Source organism: Rattus norvegicus, chromosome 2 (genome assembly GCF_036323735.1).
Source record: "Rattus norvegicus strain BN/NHsdMcwi chromosome 2, GRCr8, whole genome shotgun sequence".
Taxonomy (NCBI): domain Eukaryota; kingdom Metazoa; phylum Chordata; class Mammalia; order Rodentia; family Muridae; genus Rattus; species Rattus norvegicus.
This window is the reverse complement of record NC_086020.1, coordinates 109,550,498-109,564,159: the sequence shown is the minus strand read 5'-3', so window position 1 is coordinate 109,564,159 and position 13,662 is coordinate 109,550,498. Positions and strand designations below refer to the sequence as shown.

At 36.8% G+C, this 13,662-nt stretch overlaps 1 protein-coding gene across 5 annotated transcripts in view; it reads left to right on the top strand.

Moving 5' to 3' along the window:
* Nucleotides 1-13,662, top strand: part of Naaladl2 (N-acetylated alpha-linked acidic dipeptidase-like 2) — a 1,352,651-nt gene that overhangs the window by 356,491 nt on the left and 982,498 nt on the right. The window lies entirely within an intron of this gene.

Genomic DNA, 13,662 nt, shown 5'->3' with positions numbered 1-13,662 from the left:
AACATTTTATACAATAAGGAAACAAAATATAGGTATAACTGTCAAATGTAGCACAGTTGTGAGAGACAACAGATGATTTTGACCTGTTGACAGTTAAAGAATCATTCAATTTACAAGTAAATTACTGATTTTTTTGTTTTATTTGTATTCACTATACTTGCTTAAGAATTACAAAATTTTATTTTGTAAATCTTTGTATCATTTCTCAGTTACCTCTTGGAATACTGTGTAAATGTTATTATTAGAAAGTACTCTCAGTAATAGCTAAATATCATTATTTCATGAATCAAATTGAAGAGTAAAATAAGATTAAAAGGTTCATTTACAAAAAAACATTTTATTTTTAAAAATAATTTATTCATATTTATTTATTAACCAAGAATTTCATATATTTACCAATACATATACATATATGTACACATATATATGATAGTATTCCGTGGAAGAGCATGAGAGATACCTAGATTAAAAGAGCATCTCATAAATTCACTATATATAAAATGTATACATAGCTGCTGGCATCTGATGGCTCTTTGAATGCTATTCTTATACAGTCCCAAAGTAGAACCTAAGTGTAGAAGGACATAAAGCCCTCCCCAACCCCCACTCTGTGCAAATGATAGTGTTAATACAGTTGAATCCTGGAATATGAATACACATTTTGTGCTTTCCTATTCGTATATAGGTAACAGATATACCACTTAAAGAATTTCTAATCACAACACATGAAGGAAACATATGCAGATCTGGCCTAGAAGATGGAATGCACTAAGTCAGCTTACTGCTGTGCCTCAAGCTACAAAACAGTGCTCTTGGCTCTTTAAGTCAATTAAGTTGGAGAATACTCTATGGACCTGTTAAATATAGGTCCTTTTTGTATATTTGTTTGTTTGATTGATTGATTGGTTTTTTCTTTAGGTGGACTGCAGGGACTTTCTGGTAACACATGTCCTGTCTTCTTCTGACACTATCTTATTTGAAATAGATCCTCAGCAGAACTACACAGTTCATGCCTATCATCTGGGAGTGCCGATACGCTATCATTTCAGTCTTAGTCACCTTAAGACAAGGAGACACTTTTGAGGGGTAATGGGAAACAAAGGAACTTCAATAATTCTAAATTATTTCTGAATTTATTCACAATATAAAGAATGAATGTAGGGATAACTTTCAGTTTTGATTATGGTTTAAAGGTAAGATATTTTTTGATATTTGCTTACTATCTATTGAATCAGATGTAACCTAGAGTATTTACAGGCTATCCCAACTTTGTTGGGGTGTCTATGCTCTAACTAGTCCTATGTCTGAAACTCAGTTTCGATGATCAAAATAAATGGAATAAACTATTTTTCAATAATTTTATCTTTTACCTAGTGGCATTTATTTAAGAAATTCTGAGCTGGTGATGGTGAGTCACATCTCTAATTCTAGCCCTTGGGAAGCTGAGGTAGAAAGTGTGCCAAGAGTTTACAGCTTGACTGGATTGTGTAGTGAGTTGCAGGATAACCTCAGCTATATAGAAAGGAAGAAAAGAAAGAAAGAAAGAAAGAAAGAAAGAAAGAAAGAAAGAAAGAAAGAGAGAAAGAAAGAAAGGAAGGAAGGAAGGAAGAAAGAAGGGAGGGAGGGAGGGAAGGAAGGAAAGAAAGAAGGAAAGAAGGAAGATAGAGAAAAGAATGTAATAAAGAAAATTAAAACTCTTAAGTTTCTTGAAATAATAGTAATTATTGCTAACATGTTTGAAAATTGGAATTTTATGTTTGAAATACTACATTCAAATGTTTTTCTTCAAATATGAAATGGATCTCTGAGTGGCAAGTGGTTTGTCTTTGAGGACTTTGCATTATTGTTACCTTGTCATTGGAACTCTTATGTGTGCCTTTGAGCTGTGACTTTTCCGAAGATGTTTCTGTAGACTATTTGATATGTGGGCGATCTCTGGGTAGAAATAGAGGATAGATGGTCTAAATCTATGGCCTGAGTGTGTTGTTTAGAATGAATCTGTGACAGAAAGCAGTCCCTCTTGGGGGTGCTTTTGTCATGAGCATTGTTTTAAGTAGCGCAGTGCAGCTGTAGGCAGGGTGGATGTGAGAAGTTGGTGCTCTATTACTCTTATGGCTCCTGCCATGTGAAGATGTAGTAAGAGCTTCCATGCCTTATGCTGATATGGGATCCAGGACTTCCTATTCCTCAGAACTATGGGTGTTATGTTAGAGCAGGATGTGTGTGTGTGTGTGTGTGTGTGTGTGTGTGTGTGTGTGTGTGTGTGTGTGTGTGTATGTGTACAACTCCCACCCAAATATTTGGATGTACATGTTCCAAATTGTTCATATTCTAACAGCATTGGAAGCCAGGCTTTTACAGTTAACTTAATCCAATTCTTTTGTCAGCCTAATATGAAGGTATTTCAATCATCTTTCCAAACAGGAAAAGTAATTTCTTTGAGCCCCATATCAAAGTAACCAGACAGAGAATTTAAGATATGAAATTTGTGATGGTAGTTCATAATATTTCCAGGATTCCAATGTGAATTATGTAGGTTAAGACAGAATGCCCAGCTATGACTAATATACATAAATAATAGGGATGTGGTTTCTAAGCATTGCTCCTTGATGACGAATGGAAGAACTATTTTCTTACACATTGTGGGTAACTTCACAGGTCTGTCTTTTGGTCTGGAACACAGGTGGAAGCTATGATTCAGGTGACTGGATGAGCTAGTGCTCCTTTCTTGACTAACTACCTAAAGTGTTCTGTAGTTTAGGATTCCCTAGAGGCTACCACTGTATATAAAAAGGGGGCTTCTTACCTCTTTTCTTTCTTAAATGACTTAATTTTCAGCTTCAGGTGTATCTTATAAACAAGCATGAAATGATCAAATAAAACAATAAAAAAAAGTGGATGATATATAATCAGTCAACTTGTGGCCATCTCCAGATTACTACTGTTTCAGAATTCAGTCCTTGTGCATTTTTCCCATGTTCTTCCTCCGGTGTTATCCTTAGTCACATGTTATAAGGCTACTAGACTTCTTATAATGACATGGGCACTAATTCACCCCTGAGATTTCTGAGTAAAATGTAGTGGAGTTTTGAGTTCTCACAAGGTGAAAGGAGGTCTTCTTCAATGGTGAGTTTCTTCAACCCTCCTTTCCACATACTGTGTCTGCCCCTTGCTTACCCCTCAGCAAGGCAGGTGGTATAGGGTGCTTGAGATAACAGCTCTCCTTTGCCCCTTCTTGTTCTTTTGTTCTAGGAAACAACTATTTACAGTCTATACAAGGCCAGGCAGGGGGAATAACATGATTCTGAGGAATTGGCTGGGCTCAGTGGAAGGCCTTGCCAACCCTAGATAGCTGTTAGCAGGAGAAGTCTTCTGCAGTACACTTAGAGGAGTAACTGACAAAGGAAAGGGAAAACTGCCATGGGAAACTAACATTGTCAGGTCAGAAGAAGAGCTTGGAAAATATTGAGTTCTGTGCATCCATTGTGTGGAGGAGCAAGCAGAAATCCTATGGAATTAAGAAAGAAAAAAAAGTCCTTCTTTTCATTCAACAGTTCTTCAAAACTTCACTCTCCACCAACCATCCAGTGCCGGTAACTTAAAAGAATTTGGTTCATTCTTTTCTAAAGGCACATACTTCCTTTATCTATAATGAAAGACAATCTTCGAAGTGTTTTCAATAGTGACATATCTTACTATTTGCATTTACCGTGTCTTGGAACACAGGCTATGATGGGACTGGACCATACAGTTTTGCCTTTCTTCTTGACTATATTGTATGCATATTCACTTTTAAGACATTTAGTTAAACTTTCCTTTCAACCAGAAGCCATCTGAACCCAGGGAAGTGCTTCTCATCATAGGGCTTAAGAAACAATGCTGTTTCTTCTTGGCTAGTAAAAGACAAACAAAACAAACAAAAAGTCTAGAAGAAATATAGGTGCCTGGGTGTCTGTGGCTGTCAGGTACAGCCTGAGGGTAGTAGGACTGGCTTCTCCAACCCGTTCAACTGGTTTGCTGTGCATATTTACTGTCTGTGCTGGGGAAATATCCCAGCATTCATCATTGCAAACCATGCCCGTGAGTGCTTAGAAAAGCCCCAGAGAAGACTCCCAGTTCATTACTGGTCCTTTCTGACTTGTAGAATTTTAACAACAGTTTAAATGAAGACAGGTGCAAGGAACTCCACTTTAGCCATCCTGTTAGATTAAAAAAATAAAAACAAACAACAGTCTGCTGCCTCTTAATGATAGATTAAAATAGGGAGATGATAGCCCTGAGCACTAGAAAGGCAGCAGCAAGACTTGAGAGTTGCAGTGCCTTACCAATGGAACAGAGCACTTTGGAGCTGAAGTTTTCAGAACCTGAGAAGAGAACTGCACATGTTTGGAGACTCTGAAACAGCAGAAAATGCCAAGTGCTAAAACCCCCACATATATCTGAGTTAATTAAGCCCACCCCTAGGCAAGGGCATGTGAGAAAATGGCTTCAGAACTTTCTCAGGAGCAAGGCAGAGTACGGGGCAGGGAAGTAAGATTAGAGGGATGACATTTTTAAGTCTAACACAAGAAGTAATGAAATCAATGTAACTGAGCTGGGGGCTGTCTTCTGCTGATTCCTTTGTCCTTCTAGGAGGAAATAGAATATGTTCCTTATTTGAAATAGATTGACAAGCAATGTGTTCAAAAGAAACATGAGTCAAACTGGTTAATAACATGGTACTTAGTTAAAACCTCATGGTGAGGGAAACACTATTTCTCAAATGCTTTAGAAAACAGTGTACCTGGATGTTTCGTTTCTATAAGAAACAGTTTAATCCTCTTTGACTGAAATGATATTTTATGGCACTGAGAGTGCTTAAAAGTACTTTATGTTTCAATTAAAGTCACGACAAAATTTCAAAGAAAAGATGCAGCATAAATATACTGTGCTGTGATCATTTAAAAATTATTATCAATAATAATGCAATTAAAATATTTTCATGTGTTTATAAGGGTTTTCTCTGTCTTTGAATCAGCTTCCCTTTCCTTTCAGGAGTAGAACAAAGGATGCAGCATTAATCTGATGATTATATGTGTATAAGCACCATATAATTATTACATTCTGTTCTATTTCTCTGGGTTTTGGAGAGAGTTTAAACATATTTAGATAATTGGGTAGGACAGTGAGCCAACCTTCATTTTTTTATCGCACTTAATTTTGGAAGGATTATTAACTAAGCATGTTCTTGGCTTATTATTAGAAAGTATTACACCTGGTTTACAAGTGAAGGGAAAACAGGAACTGACAGGTTCGCAAAGAAAGCGTCCTTAGAATGAAAACATAAAAGGGCACGGGGCTTCTCTTGATCCCGTGAGCTTCTAATCTCCCTCCAGAACCAGAATGTGTAAACACTTATATTTGACATGGCTATTTGGGCGCTCTGCTGATAGCTCTGTTTAACTATCCTCACAGTTAAATGCTTTAGAACTTTCTTTCATAAATGCTTTTGTAACTTACACTGAAAAGCAGGCAACCTCTCCCCTCTAAACCTCTGGTCAGTGTCCTGCAGGCTCTATTACAACCCTGTGAAAATGAATGTAATTTAAAGAACATGCATAAAATCTTATCTGCTAAAAATGTCAAATTAAAAAAATAAAATTAACAGTAAATGTAATGAATAGGTATACAGATATATTAAATATTAAATAACACTGTCAACTATACTGTGTGACTTAGGATCTGAGACATGGTTAAGCTTTTGAGGTCTACCTATCTGATTTTTTGTTTTCCTTAAAAATAAACTGTGAGTAACCACTGTAGTTTGTTTCCCTGTTTATGGATCTTTAATGCAAGCACAGACAAGTCTCATCTTCTAATAGGTACTCCGGAATCTTGAAAAGTTCTCCCTCACATCCACATTCCTTGGTGACAGTCCTCTGCAATGGAGAAACGCATGCGCCATAGATATGAAACCTGCTTCCTCTCTTCAGCTTTGATATTTCATCCCGCAGACAGTTATCTAAGAAGCTGTAGATCAATATGGTAATTTTACATCAGAAATAGTGATTTTAATTACCTCTGGAATTTTAAAATTGGTATTAATGTCCAAAGAAAGAGAAAAAAATGTTTTGACCGAAAGCTCCTGAGAAGGAAAATAAATATGCATACGTATGTGTGCATACGTCTGCATATATATGCATATATTTATACGTGTGTATGTATGTATATGTATACATTTGTTTGTGTGTATGCATGTGCATACATTTATTTTTTTCCTCTCATTGCAAATAAGAAGCTGTAAAACAACAGTTTTCTTTATTTATAGACTACAAGTAAGAAAACATATCTGTAGACTGGGGAATGTAGATCAGTGGGGAGGCAATAGTCTGTTAGAATTTCACATATAAAATATAAAATATTTATAGCTGTTATAGAACATCCCAAGCAACTACTGCATCATTCAGTTCGAGCTCCCACGCCACAGCCAATGAGTTTGGTTTTCATGTGTAGTGTGTTGATATGCTACGGAATGCACTCATAATTCCAGAGGGCCACAGAGTTCTTGGTCACACAGGGTGATAGGACCTAGAGTAATTACCTAGAGTAATGCTAATAAATGGCAGGAGAAGGGCCTGTTTAGAGAGGCATTTAGTAAACAACACTGAGAATAATAGAAATAGTTATAGAGTAACAGGAAAATATTGTGTCATTCATATTTGAACCTTGAACTAGATGATTTTCTTTTGAGTTCCTAAGAACAGTGAATGTTCCTCACATACATTTATCAGAAAAATGCAAATATTTTTCATATATATTTTAAATATGGAAATAAAAATGTAAAACAAGTTAAAAGGATAAATGGTGAAAACGGACTGGGGTTTGGAGTGTGCCTCAGTATCAGACTACTTACATGGATGCATAAAAACACAGATTCGATATTAGGTACTGAAGAAAAGATATTGGAAGATAGAAGCATTTGAATGACTTAACCCTTTATAGTTCTTAAATTTTTAGAATATAAAGAGCCTAACAGTAAATATTAAGTGCACAGTACAGCTTGAGTGGTGTCTTTTTCTTGGAGTTCCAATTGGACTGTAAGTCCACTGCAGATGTGTCCAGATGGTAGACAGTAAGAACACTGCCTGGCATTGGCTTGCAGGGCATTGGCCTATGACTTTAGAGGTAATAAGGAATTGTTGCATCATTTTCATTTTTATTTCCCATATGGTAAATAGAAATTTGTGATAAGGAAAAAAACAATAAGAAACTAGTACAGTTTCCACTCCCTGAACGTTATGCTCTTATTCTGCTCAATTTTCTTATTTTACCATTTATTTCTTTGGGAAAACTTCATATATGTATGCCTGAAAACTTAAGATACTGTTTGCATTTCTAAAATGTAGTAACTAAAAATTCCATTTATTCAAGTACTCTGAAGTCATTTAATGACAATCTGTAGTAATACTGAGATGTGGGTCACCTAAGATTTTAGAAAAATATGTTCTTTTCATGAAATATTCATCGGCATAATAGTATAATCTCATACAAAGTTGAAAGAACTAGTTTGTATGCCCCTTAGGACAGAAATTAAATGCACAAAGCTTGTTTGAGTCTCACAACAGTCTTAGTTTCTTTCTTCTTCAAATAAAGCAGCAAACTAGCTGATTCCATGCTGTGACCTGTATGTACTGGCTGCTCCTTCCAAACCTGCTTTTGTTTACCGCCATTCAGTTACCAGGTGGTGTCTCTGGGATACACTGACCAGGTGCCTGAACGAAAACAGTCAGGCTCTGTCTCACTGTGTGATATTTGTTCTTTAAATTTTCAAAATCAGCATTTTTCTTTTCATGTAAATCTGTTCATTGTATATTTTTCCACATTAAACTTTTCTCCTATGATGAAAGACCCTGTCTGGCATGTTTACTATAGTAGTTCTCTTGCCTAAAATCATATACATTGTCAGGTTTTTTAACAAGCATACATCCAATATGGCTAGAGAAAGGCAAACATAAAATTCATAGTGTTAGTCCTGTGATTTACATTTATTCAAACATGAAAATTAGTTGAGCATAAAGTAGCAGCACTTATTAAGACCCATAAAAATGTAAGTCTTAACTAAAACGCTCTTGAGAAATAAACACTGTCTTAAAACCCCTTTTATAGGATGAGTACATGGCTGTAGCATGTGCTATTCTAGGGAATTTGAAGTAGTCATTTGGATTTAAAGTTGGAGAATCTATTCGTCCCCATTCATGGTACTTCTCCTCTGCAGTGGACCCGACTGGGGTTATAGCATGAGCAGCCGTCATTAGTGAGAAAAAAAAGAGATAAAACGGCCCATAGACAAACTAATAAAGAACCAAATGTTGGCCATGGGAGGCTCTTCTGAAGGTCTTCAAATGCACAAATAGGAGGCTGAGTTGCTGCTGCTGCTGCTGCTGCTGCAGCTGCTGCTGCTGGTGGTTGTTTTACAGATGATAGGAGATCTATGAGAAGTGGAGAGAGTAAGAGAGTAGATAGATTATTTGGAGGGGATGAGTATGATTCCTTTACCTCTAGTGATTGTACATTTCAGATAACTGTGATGCATTGAAGCATTATTAAATAGCTTTATTATAATCTATTGTACATAATGTAGCCATGATTCTGACTCCTGACCAACCATTAATGCTCTGGAAAACAAATTTATATTATTATTTATATTGTGTATAACCCCTTATTTCTTACTGGGGACTTATGAAGATGAGCAATTTTCAGTACTTAGGACATACTTAACTGTAGTCCTCTGTCATCCCAACCAACCTCCCCATCATTGTTTTAATTTTCATATTTGTCTTCAGCATCTAATAGTAATGAAGAGCTGAATTGTATCATAATCGTGGTTCTGGAAATATTTGGAAGAAAGGTGAAATCAGATAAAAATTTACATGTACTGAATGTAGACAGAAAATACTGTGAACTCTTAAGTTTCTGGTTTGGGCAAGAGGGAATGGTGTTTTTAACTGAAATGAAGAATACTTTGTGGGAGTACACTTTAGAGAAGAGAAACCCAGGGGGCCTTCAAATAAGACCTTTTAATTGATAAGGTAGGCTCCAATAAAATGCTAAGATTTAAATTGTGAAAATGAAGGAAGATGTAGAATAAGTGGAAAGCATGGGCCATTTGTAAATCATATGTGATATATGGCACTGTTGACAGGAGTGGCTGCACATACATTGATTTTAAGGCCTGAAGATGAGACGGCAGTATATGCCAAGGTTTCAGGTGAAATGAGAGATGAGATGGGGTCAGCAGTGAGAGAAAAGAACCTGCGTCAGATTTCATAGGGAAATGCATTGGGGGGTTATGTATTAACAGACAAATATATTAAATGGTATATGATTTGATTTCGTGGCAGCTGAGTGATTCAGCTGAGGAATTAAGGTAAGACATGGGGAAGACTACAATCTGAAACTTGCCAGAATGGCTGATGAGGCAGGCAAATCTGCAGAGGCCAACTATAAGGTGCTTAGAGCTCATATACTAGACCCCTGGGAACTAAGGTCGAAGAATGGGAAACAAAGAAGGCAGATTTATCTATAGGAGTTTTATGAGGCAAACGTGTCATGAGAAAATTGAATTTCATGGAGGGACAGAATCAAAGACTGAGTCAAGGGGGGCACTCTTTGAAAACTTCACCTTTGCTCTAGAATATGCCTTTCTTTCTTCCTGAATGCCTCTCTCTGTTGACCTTGATGATTAAATATATTTAATTAACTACCTTTGATAAAACCCAAATTTCACTTAGAAAATAAATGAAAGTGGTATCTTAGAAGCAGAAAAGAAATACCTGAATTATACAGTAGCTTTCCATTGTATCTATTTTAACTTTTGTTTTTGGTTATAAAACCCAATGATAAAGAGAGTACGACTACTGAGCCACAGCCCTATCACAATGGTAACTATAAGGAAGGAAGGGAGGTAGAATGCCAGATATACCAAATTACAGAGAAGAGTGGGAGGGAGAGCTCCTGCCAAATGGCTTATAACATATAGTGAATGAGTTCATTCAACCCAAGAGGTTTGGTGGGGCTATAACTCAGGTATTGACACCATGAGATATTATTAGGAGGATTGGATAGCAGCATCCATGGTGAAGGAGCCAAGAGATAGAGTCACTGAATGTGGGAAAATAATGAGAAATAAATTAACATTGTTTTTCAAAGATATGTGCATTTATACATATGTCTGCTCTTGATTTCTGTACATGTGGACCTAGATATTACTCTGAAACTTAACTAGAAGAGAAAAAATAATTCATAAAAATCTGTCTATGGTCCCCAGCTCCGAAAAAAAGAAAAAAGAAAAAAATTGTCTCTGGGAAAACATTAGATTCTCCAGACTACTGGTAATAAAATTTTATACAGTAACTTGATAATTTGTGAAACATTGTAAAATTAACAACAACAGCAACACCACACACATACACACACACACACACACACACACACACACACACACACACACACACACACACACACTATCCACATACAATGAAACTAAGAGACCTATGAAGTTTGAGATGATGAGGGCCATTTCCATTCAGCACTGTTTGAAGGAAGACAAATAAGATTCTGTCAGCATTTAATCATTCACAGACTTTCCTAAATTTTCTGCAACCCTTAACTAACATAAGATTTGTATTATTTCATCCTTGCTAATGAAAAACATTCCAATAGAACATAACTAAGCTGCAATGGAGGTCCTGGTGCTATTGATAGGACCAGGTGATGATGATACACGAACCCACAGAGATATTGGCAGAGCCCAGCCATGCAGGCTTGATCAAGTTGTCCTACATGATCTCTTTCACCTGCACAATGGCTGGCAGGTTGAGATAGCTGTTCTTGGAGGAGGACCACATCATTATTCCTTTCAGACATGACTGAGAACCTGTGGCATGCAGATGGATGCCCTTCTGTACATCACTGTTGAAAAGAAACAGAGATGGAGATCTTCCCAGTCCTAACCGAGCTCGATTTCAAGATCTCAGTTTCAAAAACCAGTGTCAGTGCTGCTGGGCTGGGTGTGACATCATTATTCATATTCTACAGTCTAACATGCTTTCTAAGAGCTACCAATTAGAGCATTTGCCGTGACTGGCCCCACTGGGGTATGCACATGGCAAACCCCTTTGATTCCTGAGAACCAGCAGAAGAAATACTATTGTTGCCATGGCTTCTATTGATCCCAGAAATCCTTCATTGCTGGGGACAAGGATGGGAAGATTGTGAACTAAGCTTTGCTCAAAATAGAGGACAGTATAGATGATGTTCCCCACATCAGCTCACTGCTATTGAATCACTCACACTAGTGCGTTAACCTCTCCCAGATTTTGATTGGCTTTCCTGAGTCATGTATGAGAGCTTCAGTGCTAATGATACATTTCTGCATACCAGAGAGAGCAAGTGGGCAGCCTTTCAACTTTATTCTAATACACTAACTTCCAAACGAGTGAGCTGGAATGGCCAAGTACCATGCAGATGGGGAAGATGCATGCAGTATGAAGTGGCATCTCTCGCGGGGAGCAGATGAGCTGAGGAGACAGATGGTGCTAAAGAAAGGCAGGCAATGTGCTGCTGGGCTCCTGGGAGGACCAGGAGACTCAGCACAGCACACTTCTAAGTTCTACAGAAGCCTGTCACCAGGAGCCTGCCACAGATTACAGTGGCAATAGGAACAATCATGTCCAAGATGGCTTGAATTTCATTTCCTAGAGCCTGCTTGAACACTGTCTCTCCTGTTACTGTAACCACATTTATCTTCTGAACTAAAGTGTACTCTGAAGTATCATCTCAGAGGTATCTTAGACTGAACGGAGGACCATCTTCCATAAAACCTACTGTGATCATGAAGTCATACCTATTCACAGAGCCAGATGGGAAGGAGGAGTCAAGGAGTCTTCAAAACATCCATGACCAAATCTTCTTTGGCCTCCACCATGCTGCCATTCCCCACTCCACAGTGCATTGTATTTACCGCAGGTTATAGTCTATAATGACAGATAAGAGATGAAGACAGCTAATGAAACTCCCAGCTTTTAAAGTTTGTCACTGATTATCTAGGGTTTTATTCTGGGCATATTCAGCACCACGGGCTAATTACTATGCGTACTAACTCTTCTCTGCAAGTAATATATCCTTGCTTTTTCTGGAAACTGTTCATGTTCTTCTCTTTTCTTTTTGAGGATGATGCTATTCTTTCCTAGTGGGAGAAAGTAACAAATACTGGATTTCTGCACAGGCGAAATTTGTATATTTTATGGAAAACACAAGCAGAAATCAAATTTCAATCTGTAATCTAAATAATAAAATATAATAGGAAACTAAAAAATAAAAGCATTAAGAATCACTAACATAAAAAGCCACAATTCAATTAAGCTCTGCTTATGTTTTTATCTCTTGATATTCAGTTTCTTGGTGTACCATTTTAAATGATGAGGCATAAAATAAACCAGAAAAATCAAGTAAAGTATTACTAATATTTAGTAATTATCCACATATGAAACCCAGAAACTGTTAAGTCTTTAGAAAGAATAAGGTTTTTGAATAGTTCACTTTATAGGTGACATATCTGTTTTCTCATGGCTCCTTAGAGCAGCACTTACATTCCTATGTATAGAACTTTCAATAAGAGTTCATCCTGTTCCTTCTTGTCCTACTTCCATTCACCTTCTTATGATATTTCCATCATACATACATTCCTGGCATTTTTATTAGAGGTGATAAAGCCCTGCAGAAGTAGTTTGAGGTAAATGGGTTCCACTAAATTCAAGAATATTTTGACCATTAACCTTCACTTTGAATTTTAGGTGACCACACATGATTATTAAAGAGTACAGATTTATCTCTATAAAATACACTTTAAAGAGGATTTTAGACAATGGAGTCTTTGCTGAGGTGAAGAATGTTTCCTCTTCGTTGTTTATAACTTAACAAATTACATGAAAAGGACATAAACTTATTTATATTATCCATACACATAATAAAAAAATGTTCCACCACAAAACATTGACTCAGTCAATAATTCCAAGCTTTGCCTTAGGGTTTGAAGAGAAAATTATTCCTGCTACCTATTTTAATTATACCATAAACTTTGGGAAATAGCTATCGATCTTCAGCATCTGGTGTTAGAAAGTGTTTTCTTTCTTGCCAGGGAGAATTTGTAGGAAGACTGAAAATGAAGAATTTCGAAAGTATCAAAGAGAGTGGGCGTGATAAACACTTGGTTGCAAGTATTTGAGCAACTTAAATGTTTGATGGCTTGAAAATAATGTCTGAACACCTTCCTGTAGAAAACTAGACACACGTTGGAGTTAAGAAACATTTTACCTTGACAGACCTAGTGGTATACACCTGTGATCCTAATTATCCGGGAAGATGAGGCAGGGGAATCATGTTCCAGGGGCTGCCTGAGCTACACAGTGAGTTCACGGCAGAAACTTAGTGAGCATTTGTCTCAAAATGAAATATTCAGGAAGAGCTGGGATATTGCTCCATGGTAATTTGTTTATGTAGCATGAACAAAATCCCAGGTCTAATCCATAGTTCATTAAAAATTAATAAGTAGATAAGAAAATAAACAAACAAAAAGAGACATGTATCTTGTTTTCAATAACATGTTCTCTAATGTTATTTTTG